Source organism: Panulirus ornatus, chromosome 15 (assembly GCF_036320965.1).
Source record: "Panulirus ornatus isolate Po-2019 chromosome 15, ASM3632096v1, whole genome shotgun sequence".
In the NCBI taxonomy this organism is placed as follows: Eukaryota; Metazoa; Arthropoda; class Malacostraca; order Decapoda; family Palinuridae; genus Panulirus; species Panulirus ornatus.
Window position 1 is genome coordinate 1,107,236 of NC_092238.1, and position 24,656 is coordinate 1,131,891.

Consider the following 24,656-nt stretch of genomic DNA (forward strand, 5'->3'; position numbering starts at 1 on the left):
GAGGGAGGCGAACAGCCAGCAGGTAAGGGTCATCTTACACGAGGATATAAACAGACTCCAGAACCAAGAGAGAAGACACAGGCAGAGTAACAATGATGGTAAAAAATTTAGACAGCTGTGTTTAAAAGAAAAACCAAAGGCCTTACATTTGCCCGTCGTGGAAGAAAGGAGAGTGAGTGGGTCACCTGCTCACAACCTTTACGTTTTGAAATCGGATTTCTGAAGTGGACAGTGTGAATAGCAACATAAGAATGATGGATGGATGGAATCAAATGATCGAGGAAGTGGTAAGTGGGGACACCTTGTAGAAGTTGTATAACGGTAGAAAAAGTTCAAGAGATGGGGCCCCATATGAGCAAAACTTCCTTCCTGGAATTACAAATAGGTAAAACAGGTATACATACACCAGTGGTATCCCTATCGGCTGAGAATCCTACACGCAGTGAACCAGCTGTGTGCAGATGGCTCAATTGTAGTTTCGTCTCTTTCCAAACATTCATTATTCCTGTTGTAAAGTAATAAGGATTCCTGTTCAACAGACAACTAATGTCTTGCTAAACAGGAATGGTTTCTCTTCAACAGGTAACAGATCTCTTGCTAAACAGGATGAGATGAGCAAAGACAAACAACATACACGAGTTCCTTACCTTTCTCTGTGTTGCTTGTTGCTTTCTCCTGCTGTTAATAATTCCTTGTTACTCCAGGTTGTTGAGCTGGCTCAGGGGCAGGTTTTTGTGGTATGAGTCGACCCCTCGATGCAGACCACTCCACTAGACACACTCACACACGCCCCCAACTCACGTTAAGAGAGAGAGGGACTAACTACTTCGATGATCACCTTCCACTTGGATACGTATTTTCCTCGACCATTATTTCAGATGTGGTTTCTTAACTCATGTGAGGATTATTTTCCACCTTTCTTTTTCCAGCTTCTGTCACCGAGATGTCTGGTAGGTTTTTAAGATGCAGCCAACGTCACGTTCATCTGTGTAACGAGGACATCATGAGGGTGTGTGCACAAGGTAGGTAGGCAGCGACACGCTCTAATAACACATCATCAGTCGAGCCTGCTGTGTCTTCCTCAGCTTCCAACGTGAGCCATCGACGGTGAATCTTGACTCACCGACGCACAAATGTTCTTGTGTCACAATCACAGATCCTGACCACGACGAGTCCTTAACTTGGTCCTCAGTTAGCGGGAAATATGGGCGACCTCCTCACACGTAGGACTTGAGGTCTTCACACACACGGCTAATATGCTAGACAGCAGGAACACAGGGGTCATTATAAGCCCATATGGTAGGCTTCACCTGCCCTCTATGTCGCTATACAAATAGTAGCGATCTACACACACACACACACACACACACATACACACACACACACACACACATACACAGGATACGACGCAGAACACAAGAACACACAGACAGCGAGTCGCTGTTGCTTCAACACTTGAAACAAAACTCCCGACAAGATGAAAAACAAACTTTTTCTTCTTTTCGCATAAGTTTTCGGACACAATTCAATACGTCAGCACACCTTTTTCTATATATATTTTCCTTGTTACTTATACAATAATCATAGCACAGAAACACTACACGGCAACACTGGACAACATCTGGTAGTTACGGGTTGTATTTCCACTAAAGCACAACACAAAATCGATGGCATAAGTCGGTGTTATCTTCCCTGCACCACAGATCAAGACCAGATGCCCTCTGGCCCCACTGAGGCATCCTCAATGGGCCACTTGGCACACTCCAGGGACACCCTCCGCCACTTGCAGATATCTGTGGCACCTGATTGGCTCAAAGGAGGACTGATTACGTCACAGAACGAGGCGTGACTTTTCTAGGGGTCAAGTGACCAAGGATCATGTCTGGGCCCGTCCGTCGTGGTGGGCAGGTGTGGAGCCAGCACTACGCCTACACACCTGCTGGGGCGTCCGCGCGCTCACACTTCTGCAATAGAATAACAGACGCATTAGTGAACATGTCTCTGGTGTCGGTCAGTTGGCAGAACACCTTGAGTGTCCTCTCTTACGAATGTCTTTTTATGTAGGCAGTAAACATGACAACGAATGTGTACCTTCATTAACCACAATACACCACATAAATGTCTATGGCAGGCACGTATGAACCACATATGTACCTACGTTAATAGTATTACATACACGAACACCTAAGTACACCTGACTACCTTGTCGCACAGCTGCGCACCACGTCATACGTTATATAACCTGTACCCCCGCGCGCAGCCTAGCCTATGTATGACCAGGCCTTCCTGCTGGAGGATACGCCGTCTGTCTGCCAGGATGTTGACTGCTGAACTCTTCTTTTATCATATGATGTGCAACCTCAGCTGCTCCTGTGTGACTCAGCGTCGACCACAACCAACACTGTCACTATGACACACAACCAACACTGTCACTATGACACACAACCAACACTGTCACTATGACACATAACCAACACTGTCAGTATGGAACTCAAGCAACAGTCTGTGAGACAGCCAATATAACATGATATTTTAAAAGTATAAAAATCTCTATTACTTTCCTGAAACTTTAATGATTTTTCTGTAATTTAAATTACAAAGAAATGTCATGACTTTTATATGTAAAAGTTCACATACCTTCGTACACTTCCACGGCTGAAAGTTCATAATAAGTTCTTACAACCAAAAGGTCTTCAGCTACAATGGCGTAATTTCGTAAACAGTCATGTGTAACTGTCATCCTTCCTAGTGTAAATATTCCCTAAATATTCCTATGACACGATTGCTTTCACTAACATCATAAACCTTGTGTCTTACGCTATGGTCATCACATACGTCACAGGAAAATATTTATATCCGGTGGCAAATTGACAGTTCATGGTCACACTTCATTACTGCAATGATAAACACTATCAGTTATAAACTGTCTGGAACTGCGACTCATCACTGCCTTTATCTCACCTGCTCGACTATCTGGACAAGAATTACATTTGCCCTCTCGCAGGGGAGATAAATGTGTGTCCTATGTTACTACACATCTTGATGACGTTCAACATTGTACACATTATCACACATAAGCCACAATAATACTCTCAAAATATCCTACCGTCTTGATTTCCCGGGAGTCATTCAGTAATTACCCAGAACTGATACTGGCCAGTCCACCGCGTCTCGTGATTACACTGTGCACGCTGGCAACTCAAGTGTGGCACGTTGTGACGTTGGTTTCTTTCCTACACGGCTCAGCTTTGGAAGTGTCAACTGTCTCTCGTGTTTTGTAACACCTACCATCACATGCTTTTCAAAAGGCCGATTTTCATTATATTTCAAAATTCTTAGTTTATCTTTCTTTTTCTCTCCTTACTTCTGTAAAGCTTCACCCCTTTTTTTTTATATCTGTCCGTGCCTGGAGCCTTCGACATAAGATTATATATAAATATTCCCTAACAAAACTTTCAAAGTCTCTCATGAGACGGGTGCATGAAATAACCTGATCTAACTATTACATAAAGAAGGTGATATATTTACACAGGTGATGCAAGTTAAGGGGATATCGTAAATGTAAACATTCAAGACGTAAAATAGTCTGAGGCAACAATATGTCCGGTAAATCAGGCACTTACATCAACGTCGACATTTTACAATGAATGATCAGGACATTTGCTGAGTACCATGACTGAGGCAGACGTCTGCTCTGCCACACGAATGAGACGGACGTCAGCAATCAGCAAGTTGGCTCAAGACATTCTACATTCCCTACCGGGAACAACACCTGCCACCACCTACAACTGTGGCTCCCACAGCTGGCGGCACAGCGGGAGGCTGCCACACACCTACATGAAGCCTCCTGACACCACCAGATGATGCACACCTGGCACATACATGCAGGAGTTCTCAAGATAGAAAATTCAGGTTCCACCAATACCTTTCCCGGGCCTCCAATACCCTCCCCGTGCCACCAATACCCTCCCCGTGCCTCCAATACCCTCCCCGTGCCACCAATACCCTCCCCGTGCCTCCAATACCGTCCCCGTGCCACCAATACCCTCCCCGTGCCACCAATACCCTCCCCGTGCCACCAATACCCTCCCCGTGCCTCCAATACCCTCCCCGTGCCTCCAATACCCTCCCCGTGCTACCAATACCCTCCCCGTGCTACCAATACCCTCCCCGTGCCTCCAATACCCTCCCCGTGCCACCAATACCCTCCCCGTGCCACCAATACCCTCCCCGTGCCTCCAATACCGTCCCCGTGCCACCAATACCCTCCCCGTGCCACCAATACCCTCCCCGTGCCACCAATACCCTCCCCGTGCCACCAATACCCTCCCCGTGCCTCCAATACCCTCCCCGTGCTACCAATACCCTCCCCGTGCCTCCAATACCCTCCCCGTACCACCAATACCCTTCCCGTGCCACCAATACCCTCCCCGTGCCACCAATACCCTCCCCGTGCCTCCAATACCCTCCCCGTGCCACCAATACCCTCCCCGTGCCACCAATACCCTCCCCGTGCCACCAATACCCTCCCCGTGCCACCAATACCCTCCCCGTGCTACCAATACCCTCCCCGTGCCTCCAATACCCTCCCCGTGCCACCAATACCCTTCCCGTGCCACCAATACCCTCCCCGTGCCACCAATACCCTCCCCGTGCTACCAATACCCTCCCCGTACCACCAATACCCTCCCCGTGCCACCAATACCCTCCCCGTACCACCAATACCCTCCCCGTGCCACCAATACCCTCCCCGTGCCACCAATACCCTCCCCGTGCCACCAATACCCTCCCCGTTACACCAGCGCTGTCCCCACGCTACCTACAACACACTCCCCTCACCCCGTCTCTCATCTGTCATTCCACGCATCGCTCGCCTCCCAAACTAACTTCATCCCCGTGACTTTTCCCTTCTTTATATATCCTGCAGAACTGGACGTATACAACAGAGAGAGAGAGAGAGAGAGAGAGAGAGAGAGAGAGAGAGAGAGAGAGAGAGAGAGAGAGAGAGAGAGAGAGAGAGAGACTCAAAATGCATAAAAAACTTGCTTCAACCAAGAGAGTATGAGAGCGTCAGTGTCGTGTGCTACAGCAGTGATGTACACCGACTCTTGCAACTATTAAGTTGTGTGCAGAAAAACAAATAAGTCTCACAAAACACATTTGAGGGTGCTAGGCTGCGGGTGTGAACAGTTTACGAGGACATCGAGAGAAGCACAACCTTCCTTCAGTTGGTCCGGGGACAACACAAGGTCCTCCAAGATCTAGGAGGACGAACCCTCTGGTCTCTGTGTAGTGGTCTGTTACAGCGGGTGTTGAGTATCCCAACCTGACCGTAACCGCTTTACAGGAACTTACATTGAGCGTACAAAGCTTAATTCAATGTACTAGTCATTAATCTAAGCGTCTGGTTAAGCTGAGGTTTCTAACAACTCTCTTACTTCCTATGTATGACGTTCTCGACGTCTTTACCACAGCTGATTCATGTGTTCAGCTTGAGTGGATCTCTGAGTGATGGCCTTTCATTACCGAGTCAAAATCTTTTAGTGATCAGATTTTCATTTATTTCTGACATCATGCAAAACATGCATCATGGATATCATGCAAAACATGCATCATGGATATACAAATTAAGGTAAGATGATACGCAGGATATAACACATACACACGATGCCCCAAGAGAGATGAAGTTCCCATAATATAAATGTGATGCTCCTGTCACATATACACATATATCTTAAGAATACATATAAAGTTATAAAAACACACGTCATCCCCGAGCTTTATATATGAAACAACCAAAATATACAAGTCAAGCTTCTGAGACCTACAGCAGCTCCCAGGATGTACATAAATACAGTTCGCGTTGAGAGGAAGTAAGTTACTACAGACGACACTACTGTAGGGAGCCATCCCAGGTCCCCTCCCACGTCCAAATGGACCTACGGCACTTTACGACTTTCTATACGGCCTCGTCTGACGCCCCTACTTTTAGCGTAGGCGAGAAGCCCCATAACCTAACGTGCCAAACATGTCTCAAGAACTGTTGGTCTGGCTGTCTGAGCTCAGAGCAGTTGCTTGCACTTGATACTTCAGTGTACATTAAAGTTCTTGCAACCAAGCACGAGTCTGGCTACTGCTTCCTACAGTTTGTGTGTGAAGACAAGCCAAGAGAGGATTAACAATTAGGATGCCTTCTTTCCTCTAACACTGACTCTAATGGAGTTCCATCCTTCCCTCTTTCCTCTTCCCCTTTTCCTATAACCTTCTGCCTTTACGAGTCGGGTCTGAAAACACCTAAAGAACACCGATTATTTCTTCATTCTTTTTCTCGTGCTACTCATGCCAGCTGGACTTATGAAGGCTCATGGCTTACTCGAGCGTAATATAATCAAGGTGGTCGCCTGTGACTGATGCTGGAGTGGCTTCACTACGTCTTCACACGTGCTACTCTACGTGGCCAGTTTAGTGAAGTTCAGTGAGTCTTAACTGCTCAGGATTACGTCAACTCAAGGTTTCCACGAGTGTTTACGTGTAATTTCTGGTCTCAAACCTTTAAACCCTTAAATAAGACGATAAGGCCCTTGATATGGCCCTGAAGGGTTAGTCAAAAGCCATATCATCATACCCAAGCGTCGTACAGTCTTCCTCAGGGGTCGTATCATGTCCCTGAAAGTCGTTTTGTCGTATTCACGGGTTTAACACCAAAAATCATCTTACAAGGACAACTGAGAGGCGAGTGTGACCCTGAAATCTGGACACACATTCCCCACAATCATGTAGTTTCTGCCTGGAGGGGTACGTGATGCCGCTCCAGGATGTCATCAAATTATATTAAGAAAATATGAAATATTGTGTTCAGAGTCGGATGCACGCACACGCGTTCCTACACGCATGACCACAACAATGACCTCGACCTTGATGTGGAGGGAACACGTGCTGATGTTTCTTGTAGGTGGTGAGGCGTTTACATCAAAAGAGTTTCCAAGTGTTTTCATTCACAGTGTCCAGATGTGAGGGTTTACAACAGCCAGGAATAACTCTTTACTAGGAGAGTTATCCAAGCTCCACTTCCCTCTTATATGTTAACCAGTAGGTTGTGACACTGAGTCATCTGTCACCTCATGTTGCTAACTGAAAATAATAATCTGAACACAGAAACACAAACACCAGCGATAACATCCTCCGATTATCTTGCATTTTATTTCTACTCAGGATTTTACCAGAAAACATCAGCTGCAGCTTTCCCGGGCTGTCTGGACAATCGCTCACTCATTTCGTAACACAGGATGAAATCAATACCTCCCGCCTCCAATATTCTGGTAAGAAAAGTAATAAAAGTAGTACTCATTCTCCCTGGCATTACATGAGCAGTCTAGTCTGTGTCTGATAGATACATGTATTCACATTATCTCCTCCGTCTTTCCCGTACGGGTACATAAACCTGTTTGATAACATTACCCAGGATGAACCAGTCATCCACACAGATGTAACGTGAGCAGTAGCCATGATTACGATGCTCGGAGCTCAGCACTGTACCCGAATTCGTTTTATTTTCTATCATGCCACAAGACCACTCACACAGGTGGTCTGTGTAGTGTCATTGTTAACATTGTTTCTCTCCTGAAGGTTCTCACTACTCAACCCATAATCACTTTCTCTCGTTTTCTACGTAAGTTCTCAGTAGCCAACTGTACATCGAAATCTTCGGCAGATCCTGTATCAAACATATGACTTGAACGTTTCGTTCTTATGTGTTGCTCAAAAACTGTCGTTGCTGACCATCGTGCCGGTGGTGAACACCAACATAAGAACTGGATGACACAAGGCATCATTATCTTGTTATGTTCACAACGTTTGACTCTGACTTATCTTGTGATGCTGTTTTTAGTAAGTTATAAGTGTAAGGAATAGCAGGGAACCACAGCACCCTGGGGAGCACAACTATGGGTGTTGTGTCGTCTGAACAACTACAACTTTGACGTATATTTCTTAAAAAACGAAATAAAATCCTAATTCCTAATTTTCCTTGTGTTTCGTCTTATACCCATCTTAGATGCTCACAATCCATGACCACATTTGTCGAAGGTTTTCGCGACGTGTGTGTATGCATAACATCAGCTGGTTTTTCTTCCAGTTTCCGGGATCTCATCATTACGCTCCACCAGCTGTGAAACGCATAATGCACCAGCTGTACATCCGGCCCATCTCAGGTTATATGTCGGCTGTCGCATCTTATATACTCACAAACACACACATAACGTTACGGTAACTGGCCTGTAGTGTTAGGCTGGTGACCTCCCTTTCCGTAGACATACTGTCCCAGGAGGTGTATGTGGTGTGGAGGGGACACAAGTAGCCGCTGGCTGCCTGACGTAATATCTACCATTACACACAAGATGATATATCTGGATTCAATTTTCTAAACATCTAAGTACTTTACGTGAGGCTCTCAGTGCCAGAAATGTCCAAGGTTTCATCAGCAGTTTCCACATATACTCTGGAATCATGACCCACTTGACATTTCTCAATAACGGAGAGATTTGAAATGTCGCTTTGAAAAGGATACAGCGTCTCTCTGTCATCATTTGTTATGGTTTGTTTCCCTCATGGTCACCAGTGAGTCTGTCATGGTGATCTTATCTACCAAGGAACACGAGGTTGATAATGTACGCCAGGGCCGTTGCTGGGGCCCGTCTTGTTTGGTTCGTACACAGTAAACAACCTGTTACCCGTCGTTCAGGAAAGACTCATTCAGTAACCGACGACTCGAATCTGAGCCGAAATCATTTCACTGTTGGTAATCAATCTTTGTAGGTCATTAAGCCGACACCAGGGCAGGTGTAGCCAGGTGAGCGTCTGCTGCTGGTCGGCAGTCAGTGTTACCATCAATTGGTCATGATTACAATCCCTGATGTTACAGGTTGTCCTTCCAACATGTCGTCTGGTGACACTACCCAGGTCTCCCACTTTCCCCCCAGGTATCTGACCACCTGCAGGTATAGGCCGGTCATGTATGACGTCACATGATAGTGGTGTGAGGGGGGGGGAGGTGGGATAGAGAGAGGTGTCACATGAAGATGATAGGATCTGAGGCGGGCTCGATCAAGATTTAAGATGATGGAAGGATTTAGAGTGGCTCAGGAATGAGATAGGAACCTGGGCTGGGGTTCCTGCAGGATCTGCCACGACCTGAGGCCGAGTAGTGGCCACACACACACACACACACACACACACACACACACACACACTGTGCTAATGGTGGTGGTAGAGGTGGTGGTGGTGATGGTAGTGGTGGTGGTGGTGGTGGTGGTGTAGATGGTGGTGGTCGATTACGACAACAAACGATAATTCCTCCTGGACGCTCAACTCCGCCTCCCCCCCCCCCCCCCCCCCCCGCCTCCCCCCACCAATCAATCAGTCCTTGTAAACACACACACACACACACACACACACACACACACACACACACACACACACACACACACGGATTACGAGGAAATTAATGTTCCACTAACAAATAAAGAAGGTCAGAACTACCCACCATTACTTTCCCACTTAAGTTTCTTATTTCTTATCTAAACATCCAGACCCACAGACAGTACGTGATGTTCTTCGTTTGTGTCCTTACCTTCGTGTGTACTGTTATCATCATATATACCTTAACTACAAGTGTACCCTTATCATCATGTGTACCTTATCATGTGCACCCTAATCATCCTGCGTGCTCTTATCTTTCGCAAGGAAAGTTAGTTTTCTTCAAATCTTTATCTTCTCCCCAGTAGATCTCACGAGACCATCAGGAGCGAATTACCATAAAGACCAGCAGTAAGATGAGCACTATGGATATTATCACATATGCCATTTCACACCTTCAAAGCAGACCCAAACATTACGGTCCCTTAAAGATTTTAGCTGCCGTCAAGTGATGGCAACCCTCTCTGAAGCTGCCGTCAAGTGTTGGCAACCCTCTCTGATGCTGCCGTCAAGTGTTGGCAACCCTCTCTGAAGCTGCCGTCAAGTGTTGGCAACCCTCTCTGAAGCTGCCGTCAAATGTTGGCAACCCTCTCTGAAGCTGCCGTCAAGTGTTGGCAACCCTCTCTGATGCTGCCGTCAAGTGTTGGCAACCCTCTCTGAAGCTGCCGTCAAGTGTTGGCAACCCTCTCTGAAGCTGCCGTCAAATGTTGGCAACCCTCTCTGAAGCTGCCGTCAAGTGTTGGCAACCCTCTCTGATGCTGCCGTCAAGTGTTGGCAACCCTCTCTGATGCTGCCGTCAAATGTTGGCAACCCTCTCTGAAGCTGCCGTCAAATGTTGGCAACCCTCTCTGATGCTGCCGTCAAGTGTTGGCAACCCTCTCTGATGCTGCCGTCAAGTGTTGGCAACCCTCTGTCATGTGCAAAATACTTGCTGACGAATTCTGCATATTGATTTTAGCCAAGGTGAGGCAGGTGTTGCTTGACTCTTGTATGAAGACAGTGTGAGGAAAGAGCGGGAGTTGTCTCAGGGAAACAAACAAAGTGGAAAGCAAAGAAGCGTGGAAAAATATATACAAACAGACGTAATGATAAACAAGTCAAGAAAGATAAACGGGAAGAAAGCAACGTGTGGATGATGAGGTGGAAGCTGAGTAGATCCTGCACAGAGGTGCTCCAACATAGCTGAGGCCAGGAACCATGAGGGTCATGGCACCATTAAATGCTCCCCATGGTAGTGGTCCCACGATAGTGCTCCCCTGGGTGGCTAAGGCCACCCGCTGGACCGCTCACCATCACCAGCCTTCACCAGGTGAGCGTCGGTGAGGCAGACGCCCCCCTGAGAACAACTTCACCAGGACACAGACGCCGTCGCCAGCTCGTCTGGGTGGGAGATAAACCCACGAAAATATCTTATGTGTTGATTGGATGGAAAGGTTCAGTGCAGAATGTGGGGGGGGGGGGGTCTTGGGAGTGTGGTAAGGGAGAGAAAGCTGGGAAAGAAGAAGGAAGAGCGGGTGATCATACATCCTGGGGGTAAATCCAGGTGTTCCGTCACACTGTGATGACCGGCCACACACACTACCGTCCACTTCCATCACGACAAACCTCCACACACGTTGTCTCAATGTTTCTCAATATGATGACCAGACCAGTAGTGATATCTCAGACCAAGCGGTCATCATACCAAACCAGGAGGAAGTCATGCCTCCTGAGTCGTCAATCCACACGACGGTTTTGCAAGACGCAAGCTGTGGTGGAGTGAGGCCAGGTCCGTCCGCTGGCTCATGATGGCATCAGTACAACTACACACGATGGAAGTCAAGGACAACGTGATCACATACGTCACGATGTGCAGATTAATCTTAATTAAGACTTAAGGTCGGAAAAATCAACATATTATAGGTCAGACGCCGACTGGTTGGTTCACACGCTTATCTTCATATTTCTGTTCAACACGTAATAGTTTATATATATATATATATATATATATATATATATATATATATATATATATATATATATATATATATATATATATATATATATCTTTTAACATTTCAAATACAGGAAGAGGAGGGTTTCCAATTCCCCGCTCCCGCCGCTTTTAGTCGCCTCCTGCGACATGCAAAGAATACAGAGGTAGAATTGTTTCTCCCCTCCCCTAAGGATGGGTCAGTATGCAGTAGTGGTGTGTGATTCCAAAATGGTTATATAATTTGTTTATGGATGGGGTGGTGAGGGAGGTAAATGCGAGAGTTCTGGATTGAAGGGTGAGTATGCAGTCTGTGGGGGAGGAGAGGACCTGGGAAGTAAGTCAGTTGTTGTTTGCTGATGATACAGAACTGGTAGTAAATTAGAGGGAGAAACTGCAGAAGTTTGTGAGTTTTGATGGGAATGTGAAAGGAGAAAGTTGAGAGTAAATGAGAAAAAACAAGGTTATTAGGTTTATCAGAGTTGAGGGACAAGTTAGTTGGGATCTTAGTGTGAATGGAGAAAAAATGGAGGAAGTGAAGTGTTTTAGACACCTGGCAATGGACAATGCAGAGATGGAACCATGGACACGGAGGTGAGTCATAGGGCAGGTGAGGAGGCGAAGGTTCTGGGAACACTGAAGAATATGTGGAAGAGAGATCGTCATCTGGTAGGGCAAAAATGAGTACGTTTGTAAGTACAGTAGTCCCAACATTATGAATGCGAGGCAAGGGCTATAGATACGGTTGTACGAGGAGGGTGGATGTGTTGGTAATTAAATGTTTGAGGACAATATGCGGTGTGAGTTGGTTTGATCGAATAAGTAGTGAAAGGGTATGAGAGATGTGTGGTAACAAAAGGAGTGAGGTTGAGAGAGCAGAAATGAGTGTGTTGAAATGGTTTGGACACAAAGAGAGAATGGGTGAGGAAAGATTGACAGAAAGGATGTATGTGTCAGAAGTGAAAGGCACAAGGAGAACGGGGAGACCGAATTAGAGATGGAAGGATGAGCGTAAAATATTTTGAACAATCGGGGCCTGTACATGCAGACGGTGAAAGTCGTGCGCTGGATAGAGTGAACTGGAACGATGTGGTATAAAAGGGTCGACGTGCTGTCAGTGGACAGAGCCAGGGCATATGAAGCGTCAGGGGTAAACCATGGAAAGGTCTGTGGGGCATGGTTGTGGATTGGGAGCTGTGGTTTCGGTGCATTACACATGACAGCAAGTGAGTGGATGTGGACGAACGCGACCTTTCTTCGTCTGTTCCTGGTGTTACCTCGCTAAAGCAGTAACGGCGATCGATTATGAAAGTATATATATATATATATATATATATATATATATATATATATATATATATATATATATATATATATATATATGTGTGTGTGTGTGTGTGTGTGTGTGTGTGTGTGTGTGTGTGTGTGTGTGTGCGTATGTTTGTGTGATTTCATGTTTGGCGGGGTGACGGCGAGAATGGATGAAGGCAGCATGTATGAATATGTACATGTGTATATAGGTATATGTTTGTCTATGTATGTATACGTTGAAATGTATAGGTATGTATATGTGCGTGTGTGGACGTTTATGTATATACAAGTGTATGTGGGTGGGTTGGGCCATTCTTTCGTGTGATTCCTTGCGCTACCTCGCTAACGCGGGAGACAGCGTCAAAGTATAATAATGAAAAAAAAAAAAAAAAAAAAAATATATATATATATATATATATATATATATATATATATATATATATATATATATATATATATATATATATATATTATCCCTGGGGATAGGGGAGAAAGAATACTTCCCACGTATTCCCTGCGTGTCGTAGAAGGCGACTAAAAGGGGAGGGAGCGGGGGGCTGGAAATCCTCCCCTCTCGTTTTTTTTAAATTTTCCAAAAGAAGGAACAGAGAATTGGGCCAGGTGAGGGTATTCCCTCAAGGCCCAGTCCTCTGTTCTTAACGCTACCTCGCTAATGCGGGAAATGGCGAATAGTTTGAAAGAAAGAAAAAGATGTATATATATATATATATATATATATATATATATATATATATATATATATATATATATATATATATATGTCTTTGGCTCCTCGGCTACGTGACATCAGTAACAGATGACTGAGCCTTCGAGGGAAAATCCTGGCTTTCCATCTTCTGTTCCCAGAAAGTAATAATAGAGTTGAGGATTTCCAGTCCTCGCTTCTGGCTCTCTCAGTCGCCTCTTACGACACGCAAGGGATAAGTGGGAGGTAGTTCTAGCCCCTGGCCCTAAAGATATAGAAATCATCCACTAATAACGAAGATTTTCACCAGTTCTATGAATGGTTGATAGAAATTTTCTATAAACATTCGGTCTGGTGTAATGGATTAGTATGTAAATTATTCATATCTATTCAAGGTTAATGTTAGTAGCGCAAACTTAAAGTAAAGCTTAGTTACACAGAAAGTAAAAGTTAGCTGTGGTGTGATCATACGACACTCTGCTCTGTGGTGTGATCATACGACACTCTGCTCTGTGGTGTGATCATACGACACCCTGCTCTGTGGTGTGATCATACGACACTCTGCTCTGTGGTGTGATCATACGACACTCTGCTCTGTGGTGTGATCATACGACACCCTGCTCTGTGGTGTGATCATACGACACTCTGCTCTGTGGTGTGATCATACAACACTCTGCTCTGTGGTGTGGTCGTAAGACACTCTGCTCTATGGTGTGGTCATACGACACTCTGCTCTGTGGTGTGATCATACGACACTCTGCTCTATGGTGTGATCATACGACACTCTGCTCTGTGGTGTGGTCATACGACACTCTGCTCTGTGAACAAAGGACGCTCTATCTTGTGGCCACAAGACGCTCAGCTATGTGGCCACACGATGCTCTGTTTCGTGGCCATAGGAATTCTCCTCTGTGGTCATAAGAAGTCCTGCTTTGTGACCATGAGAGGCTCTACTCTGTGGCCATGGAATGTTCTACTCTGTCTCTATATGATGCCCACTTCTGTACTGCACTGCTCTGCTTCCTGGACGTAGGATGATGCACTGCACCGTGGCCATAGGATCCATTGCTCTGTGGTCAAGCGCTCTGCCCTGTGGCCATATAAAACTTTGAGTGACATATGATGTAATACTTTGCATATAATATTGATTACAACTTACATATACGTTAATAACGCACTGTTATACAGTATAGAGGACTCAAACAAACTCCTTGTTTCTTCCACAAGGAGACAGAAAACATGTACATATCCAACTGTACATTTGAAAGACGAGAAAGTTTAAGATCTTCCAATTTTCTTCACAAAATCCTGCCAGTGAAGAAATCTCATGCATATTCAGCATAATGATACAGCCAGTAATGTAGTTCTCCAGAAAAGGTACAGTATGTTTCCCCAGACTTTATGTTGCAACACTTTAAATGCCCAGCGAAGAACACTTCTGCTTTATACATTCCCCTGCAGAGAGATGCATTTGCATACCACAGCCAAGATCTAGCACAGGTTACTAGCTTTTTGGATGTTCAGTGCTGTTTTCTAAACAATTTGGATAACCAAGATTTACTTTTCCTTCCTATAATTAACCACTAATTAACCTACTCAGCGACAGAGAGATTATGAATCAGTAAGTTTAAACAAGAACAGAAGCAAACAAGATTACTTCCATTGGGTCAGCTGTGTGGCTGCTCACTGACCTCCACTAGGACACATGACAAGCCTTGTAGCGATTACCCAGTCATCTACGTCGAGCCAGGGAGGTCGAGCTAGCAGGTCGATCCAGGGAGGTCTAGCTAGCAAGTCGATCCAGGGAGGTCTAGCTAGCAAGTCGATCCAGGGAGGTCTAGCTAGCAGGTCGATCCAGGGAGGTCTAGCTAGCAGGTCGAGCCAGGGAGGTCGTCAGGAGGAGAGCGTAGGGATGAGGGAGGGAGCCATAACTGTGTGGCGGTGGGGGCCATGACCACACATGACCCTCCAACACCACAGCATTAGTAGCGTCGACAACTGGTTCATGTGGCACCCTACCGACCACCCTCCAGCCCTCAGGTGCCGTATGACCCTCCCCTCCAGCCCTCAGGTGCCGTATGACCCTCCCCTCCAGCCCTGGCTGCAACCCAACCTGGTTACATTAGCCGCGCTACCGGACCCTGCCCGCGTTACTCTATCATGTTGCTACTTAACTCCAAGTTCCTGTGCTCGTGTTACTCGGCCTACCACTCTCCCTTCATCACAAAGTTTTAGTTATTGCAGGCTTCATTCATTTCAGGCTTCATTCACTTGAGACCATTCACTCTAGGCTTCATTCATCCCAAGGTTTTATTCTAACCATACTTCATCTATCCAATAATTTCATTGATCCTAGACTTCATTAATTCCAAAGCTTCATTCATCCTGAGGCTTTATTCAAATCATATTTCATTCATCCAAAACTTCTTGGGTCCCAGGCTTCATTCACCACAAGGCTAATTGATCCTAAGCTTCATTCATCCCAGGCTTCACTCCTCCCAGGTTTTTTAAACATATGCTGAACATGTTTCCAACGCGTTGGGCATGAACAAAACCATGAAATTTACATGAATCGCACATGCATGTTGTGTGTGTGTGTGTGTGTGTGTGTGTGTGTGTGTGTGTGTGTGTGTGTGTGTGGGTGTGGGTGTGTGCGCGCGCGCACTACCGTTTCAAAACATTTTGCCATTCGCGTGAATGAATTAATTACATCCTCACTGATGACACTATATTCATGATTCTCTCTCTCTCTCTCTCTCTCTCTCTCTCTCTCTCTCTCTCTCTCTCTCTCTCTCTCTCTCTCTCTCTCCAGCACAGATAAAAGTTCTTTCATCTGTTCCTTCTTCTGGGGAAAGTAATGCAGGAGGGGAGGATTATCAACACTTACCTCGGTGTTCAAACAAAGTCTACAATATTTCTGTATAGCAAAGATGGTTGTTTACCTCCATGGCCTTCCATCATACATACATCCACTGTGCAGTATAACCAGGTATCAATACATTACAACTGACATGAACCTTCCAATTCCTCTGTACATTAATCCTTAAAACACACACACAAACACATACACACACACACACACACACACACACACACACACACACACACACACACACACACACACACACACACACACACTCGTGACGTCAACCGTGCAATGTGTCATCTTTTTGAACAACATAAGATAAACAATTAATCACTGAAGCTGCAGTATTTTGCACCGTGCGAGTAGATCAACAACGTTTGCTACCTACAGAAATGTGTAAGATATATACGTATACGTACAGTAGAGTGAGAGAGAAATGTGTAAGATATATACATATAGTAAAGTGAGAGAGAAATGTGTAAGATATATATATATACATACAGTAGAGTGAGAGAGAAAGGTAACTTTGATGACTAAATATACAAAAATCATGAATAAAATTAACATGCAAACCTCCCGGAGGGCCAGAAGATGTTGGCATACAACGCGAGGTACCGAGCGCGGCGGGGAGTACATAGCGTTATGTGGACGTGACACAGAGGCGGTATGTGTGCTGGGAGTACATAGCGTTATGTGGACGTGACACAGAGGCTGTATGTGTGCTGGGAGTTGGTGAGAGCTGTGGTGTTCAGCCTACTGTGCCCAGGAGAAATACAGACTCACATCAAAGTGACACAGAGAGCCGGTGTTCACGCTGCCCATCTGGAGGTTCTTGCAGTAATGGAAGAAATAATGATACACACAAGGAAGAGTGGAGACATGAGTGCATGATGATATACAGCACGGACCATTGACGGATGTGACCATCAAGAAATAATGAACAGGAAAAGAAGGACTGGCAACTCTGTTGTGTCGTCTGTTTCCCTCCACAATTGACCTTTGCAACTCTTGACCTTTACAAGCTCGTATTTACAACTCATATTTGACCTTTTGTAACAAGAAGGTTTTACTTCGCCTCCAAATGTTTCTAAGACCCTCCCTCTTTCCCCTCACTTCCCAACTGTTTACCCGGGTTTGTGTGATGACCCTTCCCTCGTGACTGGAACCTTCGGGGGAAAAAATAAATGAATGACTCCGTCATGACAGGTTTATGGTGGGAGCAAGAGCTTGGTGGCTGCCGGAACACGGACAAGTACCACCACGGACCACCTGAACCTCAGCCCAAAACCTCTGTCTTGGTTTGTCCATGCTGGCACAGGCAGTCCCAAGCCGTCTACCCATACTGTTAGCCAACCACCTCCAGCGTTCACCACAACCAACAACCACTTCCAGCGTGCACCACAACCAACACAACCACGTCCAGCGTTCACCACAACCAACACAACCACTTCCAGCGTGTACCACAACCAACACAACCACGTCCAGCGTTCACCACAACCAACACAACCACTTCCAGTGTTCAACACAACCAACACAACCACTTCCAACGTTCACCACAACCAACAACCACTTCCAGCGTGCACCACAACCAACACAACCACTTCCAGTGTTCAACACAACCAACACAACCACTTCCAGCGTGCACCACAACCAGCATGACACGTGTCTGTACCTACAATATGCTGATGACCACAGGTCTCTTAATTATAAGTGAGGAAGATATGTAAATCATTGACAATGCTGTCATAACTGTTGTAGGATAAGACACGGGCAATATTACAAGATTATCTAGGGCAATAATACTAAAGAAAAATATCTACAATACTATACATTATGATTAGCACATAGACCTGATAATAATAATCATCATAATTCATCTTATAATTTTTCAAAGCATCTCATTATCAATAAAATTCATAATCATCAAATTCACTTCATAATCATCACATATTCATAATCATCACATGTTCCTCATCATCATCACATATATCTCATATTTATGACCATTTATCTCATAATTGTCAACACGTACTTCATATGTACCTCACACTATCTCCATGTAACTCATGAATGTCACCAAGAAACTCATAACTGGCCTGGTATTACAACACGGGACTCAAGATATGCTTTACCCAACCCATAATTATCACATTAACTCATGATGATTGTCATGCGTAACTATCACAGGTACCTCATAATTACCACCATGCAACTCATAATTACATAATTATCACATATTCATATCTATCACCTGTACCTCATGATACCACACAGAGGCTGGCCTGGTGTCTGTTGCACAGTCATACCACACAGAGGCTGGCCTGGTGTCTGTTGCACAGTTATACCACACAGAGGCTGGCCTGGTGTCTGTTGCACAGTCATACCACACAGAGGCTGGCCTGGTGTCTGTTGCACAGTCATACCACACAGAGGCTGGCCTGGTGTCTGTTGCACAGTTATAACACACACACAGCTTTGAGGTAGAAAACCTCCTAATACAAGGGAAAGAGGCCGTCCTTGTGTCTGTTGCACATAGATAAATGGCAGTGTGACAAGTAGCATGACCAAACATCATTTTCTTTTCCCATTGTGCTGAGTGCAGTGTGTGTGTGTGTGTGTGTGTGTGTGTGTGTGTGTGTGTGTGTGTGTGTGTGTGTGTGTGTGTGTTACCTGCAGACTAATGGCCACAGTCACGCTCACACCTCCAGGTATGAACCTTTCTCCACGCGTTATGTGTCATGTAAACATGTAAGATTTCGTAATGTCAGACACACAACATGTTGGACAGTTGTACACCTGAATATTCTCTATCGTGGAAATAGCATGATAACCTCCCTAACTATCAGTGATACCTCCACACTCAAAGACCGATCACAATGTCTAGATCCGTAATAATATAAAGTGGTTATAAATACACATCTTAGCTGTGTTTGTTCTCAGTAAACACAGAAATGAAGATATGGTCAGGTGTTGTGGACCGCGGTAGAAAATGGCGAACCCAACTTGATAGTGACAACAGAAACATAATTTCCTTCAGTAAACTCAAGCTTCTTTCTAATTTATGAGAACCAGACTCCATCCTGCCTTCACAAAGTCACAGGAAGAATCAATAATTTTCGTGTCTGTATTATAACTATAGAGAAATTCAAATAAAGATTGATATAGCCAATCAATACAAGTGTACTTCACAACCATCACATGTTCGATGTCGTACAGGTTTTACTTGTGTACGATAGATGGATCAGACTTGTGTATGGTATGAATAGATAATGAGTGTAACATCCCACTGTGTACGTGAGTAAGATGAGTTCCGGAACCTCATATGCAAATGAGGTCACGAGCAGGTGACGAAACCCAATATATATGACCAGTTTCTTATTCAGTGCACATGGCTCACAGCTGCTACACCATGGGGCTCGGATATTCACCACACATCAGATATTCTTATGAATATTCAGCGTTCATTTATCTCTAGTTTTCCGTGCACACAGCATGCAAAGACCACCAACTGAGATTCTCTCTCTCTCTCTCTCTCTCTCTCTCTCTCTCTCTCTCTCTCTCTCTCTCTCTCTCTCTCTCTCTCTCTCTCCGTGCACACACACACGATTAGTTATAACGAGATCTTGCCAGGGGGCAGGTCAGTGCGTAGCGTTCACCGCAGGAAAATGTACAGTTCCCAAGAGCGAGTGGTGTGAGTTCCATATTGTCAGGTGTCATGTGTGAGGTGAAGAGACGTTATATTTGTGGACAGTGAGCCGGCCGGCTGCCTAGGTGGGGGTGAACCAGGAAGATAAGACAGCTATCTGTACGAAAGGAATGACACCTGACAGTCACTGAAGTTCTGTCTCATTACCCTGTCGTTACTAACCCTCCCCAGGGAGAGAGAGAGAGAGAGAGAGAGAGAGAGAGAGAGAGAGAGAGAGAGAGAGAGAGAGAGAGAGAGAGAGAGAGAGAGAGCCGTATTAGTCCAGTGAGAGGCGTCCCCCACTGGCTTATCTTGATGACATGTTAACCCTTCCAGCCCAGGACTTAAGTACATGAGAGTAACTCCTGCTCGACGACAACTCACCGTCACCCTTGAGCACGACGACTCAAGTTCGTGAGTAGCACGACCTAACCTAGTGGAGAAGACAACTTCAGTCGTCGTTGTCCTCGCGAGTTATGTCCTGTGGTAAACAAGAACAAAACCTGTTTCCTTCCAGGATCATAAAGTCAGGCACGGCCGGGGTCAGGTACACAAGAGTCGGTAGTGGTACACTCCTGCATGATGGTACGACCCTTGACCTTGTACATACCAGCCTCACCGACACGACCTTGATCATTCTGAAGGTTGTGTCAACACGGTCTCCAGGTTGTACTCGGAAGTTTCCTCGGCGATGGTGAAGTCTGGGTCAGTCAAGAGGTCGTCCTCGTGGCCGTGCCATCAGTGATGACCCCTTCCCCACGTCGGGCTACACCAGCCCTACTGTGACTCACAACCCATCAACGTGGGCTTCATCATGCAAGCTATGCCACGTATGATTAGCTCAACACGGGTATGGAACCAGATCTAGAATCACTTTTTTTGGATCGAAAAAAGTGAAGTTGAGGGAAGTCAGACATACGAGTGTAAGGTTCAGTATGAACAATTACATTACAACACCAGTTTTTGAAAGTGGTGCCTTTTTCCGGGGGTCCGGCCTCAGTAACATATGGCTGGCAAATTGAATCCGGCAGTAGTGACAGAGGCGAGGGAGGGTTGACACCAGCCAGGGCTACGTAGAGCCACTAGGGTCAACACCAGTACCCTGACCCACCAGTGTTAACCTTGATAAATTGAACCGTGTCATTCCTCCCGTGCCAGGGCCCAGCTTATGACATTATAACTCTATTATTCTATCATGGTCCCCCCCCCCCCCCCAACTCCACCATCAAACAACAAACGTTAACCAGGTGAAACACGATGCTGCTCCATATGGCTGCGGTGCAACACTTGACATCCGAATAAAATGCATTTTACGTCAGCCGCTCCACAGCTCAAACGTGAACATCAATGACCAAAATTTTATTCCCTCGTCACATCTCTGCCTTTCATTAACGCATTTTCTCTGTCTCTCATATTTTCTATATTTCCAAACATGAACAAAACAATTATGTTAGGTATTCAGAACAGGACAATAGCAACGGCTGCCTGTGGAAGGACGCGAACTATCAAAACTTGCAACAGTTGGTTACCTTGACAATAAATGGCGGGGAAGAGTCGCTGGGGAATAACAGGCAACACAGAGTTGGGAGGAAAGAGGCGGGGTAGATAAAGGGAAAGGAAGGAAAGGAAGTAAGGAAGAAGAAACAGGAAGAAATTGAAGAAAAAAAGGGAATGAAATAGGAAATATGAAGACATGAAGAGATAATGAGACATACGCCACCTGACGAGGGTTATGAAGGCTTGTCTGTTCCCTAACACCTGGGTGTGGGGCCAAGTGGTACTGCTACTGCACTGGACTGACAGAAGTTGTGGCCTGTAGGCCTACGTGGCCTCCACAACCTGGCTGGCTGGCTGGCTGGCTGCTGGTGCTTCGTGTGGATATCTGTGTAGCGAGTTTTCGTTGCTCACCTCAGTGGTGCATTGCTCCTGAACAGAGAAATACGGTGAACAGCTCCTGGCTCTTGATGTTTACGTCAGTTTCTCATAATGTGCCTATGGCATCTTTTGCCTCCAACGGTTTACTAAAGTCTTCTATGTCTGGCATGTCATAAGGGAATGATTGTTTGGATGAATATCAAAATTCGCGCCTTCCAGGGTTATCTTCATAGATACGATGTATGAACCATAAGCTTCCCTCCGTTGTGCCCCACACAACACAGTCTCAGTGTTCTCAGCCGTTCCCAAAAATTTCGCTTCACCGAGGGAGTCAGGAGGGGCTGTGCAGTGCATGACCTGGGCACACAGTCTAACTGAAATCCTGGCCATCGTCAAGGGTGAAGTCAGCACACAGTAATGTTCTCGTCAGGAGAACATCGGGGGCTTGAGGAGTCTCATCATCGACAAGATGGATACGAAGAAAAGTTGAAACGGGAGAGCAAAGATGAGAATGAGAAGAAAGCAGAAAGGACCGAGAAACTAGGGAAGGGAGAAGGTAAAGAAGGATGACAGCGATGAAGGAGAAGAGTAAAGAACAGACTCGAAAGGAAGAGGAGAAAACGGGACAAGAGAGAAAGATAAATTGACAAAGTGGGAAGTAACAGAGAGAGAGAGAAAAAAAAGAAAAGAGAGAGAAAAGGATGGAGCGAGAGATATACAGGCAAGAGACAGAGTACAAATGTGTGTGTGTGTGTGTGTGTGTGTGTGTGTGTGTGTGTGTGTGTGTGTGTGTGTGTGTGTTCATCACAGCAAGTAACCTGGACACAAGCGACATCTAAGTGGTTGAGCTGCAGATGTCAATCTCTTCCTCAACAATTACTCCGTTTATATAAAGGATTGATGCGTTCATGTATGGAGTTCTGCTCTCATGTCTGGGATGGCTCCAGCTTTGCATCCTTGATTGACAGTTGAGTCGAAAGCGGACAGACTTATAAATTTCCCTCTTCTACAGTTATTACTTTGGTTTATGCTGCCGAGAGCTGGTTGCCTGTGTGCCCCCACCACTAGCTAGACTACGCAATACTCGGCAAGCTGCTGCGTCACGTGATTACTGTGTGGCCGGTGGAAACTCAAGGGTTTTGATAACTGTTTCTTTCCCTATACGTCAGAGCTTTGAAAGTCACTCCCCTCTCATGTCTTTCCCAGTAACTATGACCTGACATATCATAAAAGGCAGGTCTTTCACTTCCACCAGAATTCGTCAATACTTTCCCTTGTTTCATCTTTTTCCCTCTCATTAACCTCTCTATATTTCAAGAAAGGCCCGGCCTTGATGTCGACTTTGTCCGTTACTGGAAACTTCAACGGAAAAGGGAAGGAAAAAGTCAGGAAACAACGATACAACAGGTGAGGGTCGGTGATGGCCAAGAGAGGTTCCCCAGACGTCAGCTCTCCACCTCCTCCTGTCGTACTGCAGCTGTAGCCACTGTTGTCTCTACCCTCCTGTAACTCTCCCTCCCTAAGATGTATTGCTGCTCCTCCGCCGCTTGCTGTACCTCGTTTGATCTGATCATCTGTTTGTGGAGGATTTCTTGTTATGGTAAATACTGATCACACCTCCTGCTGTCGCACAAGACCTCCATATATATATATATATATATATATATATATATATATATATATATATATATATATATATATATTACCGGAACAAAATATTGTAACAACCTTCCCATCTGTATCTTCGGATGGAGGACCCCCCCCCAAGGGCCGGCCGGCTCTGGAACCTAACCTTACTCTAGTGTACATTTTCAATCTGACTGCCATCATGAACTCCATTATCAATATTCTGGGATGGATCACGTACACATAACGTCCCACATCCTGGGGATGGATCACGTACGTGAAGCCTGTGAAAATACTCACATGCTCACATATATTCCTTTCGGTCCTCTGTACATTTTCTAAATTGTGAGTGTCAAAAATTATGAGGAAAATTCTGTTTTTAAACTGCCAGCAAAATGATGAAGCGATGTCATTTTTAAACGGTTTTCCTAACATACGAGTTTTACATATTGAGTTATTCGTCGCTGTTAGTCAATAAATATCTAAACCTTTCATATATCGACCAGGATCATGTTTCTCAACTCCACTCCCGAGAGGAAAGTAAAATTCAAGAAAACAAATAAAGGTTTTTCTTTTTCCTCATTTCTCCTGCAGATTAAAATCTTTAGTCGTTTCATTTTGTTCAAACTCAAAAGAACCAGAAGTAAGTTTAGTTTTATTATTCCCAAAAGGTAAGTAAAGTATGCAGAGCTAATTAAGGCTGTCAGGAGCATCTGATTCAAGTGTTAGGCAAATGTAGAATGAAAATCAGAGTTACATGGAATATCTTCCTCGTCAGAACAAGAAAAAAAATTTCATTTTGCACCATGAGTTCATCAGCTTTACGTACCATCCGATTATCAGCATACATCACTACAGTACCATCATCATCATCAACAACAACAACAACAACAACAACAACGTCTTGTAATAAGTAAAGTACAAATGAAAAAAGAAAACCACGCGTCAAGTGAGCCATCTTGAGTTGGGCTGAGGTTGGCAATGGGCTGCCGCAGGCGTCTGTGCTGGGACCACTCATGTTCTTGACCTACGGTACTGACCTGCCACGCACTCTGGACTCCTACCTGATGCATACGTCACGAGGGACCCAGGATCGAGTCGCATACAAGGCAGTCAACCTAGCTGTTCATCTTCCACTTTG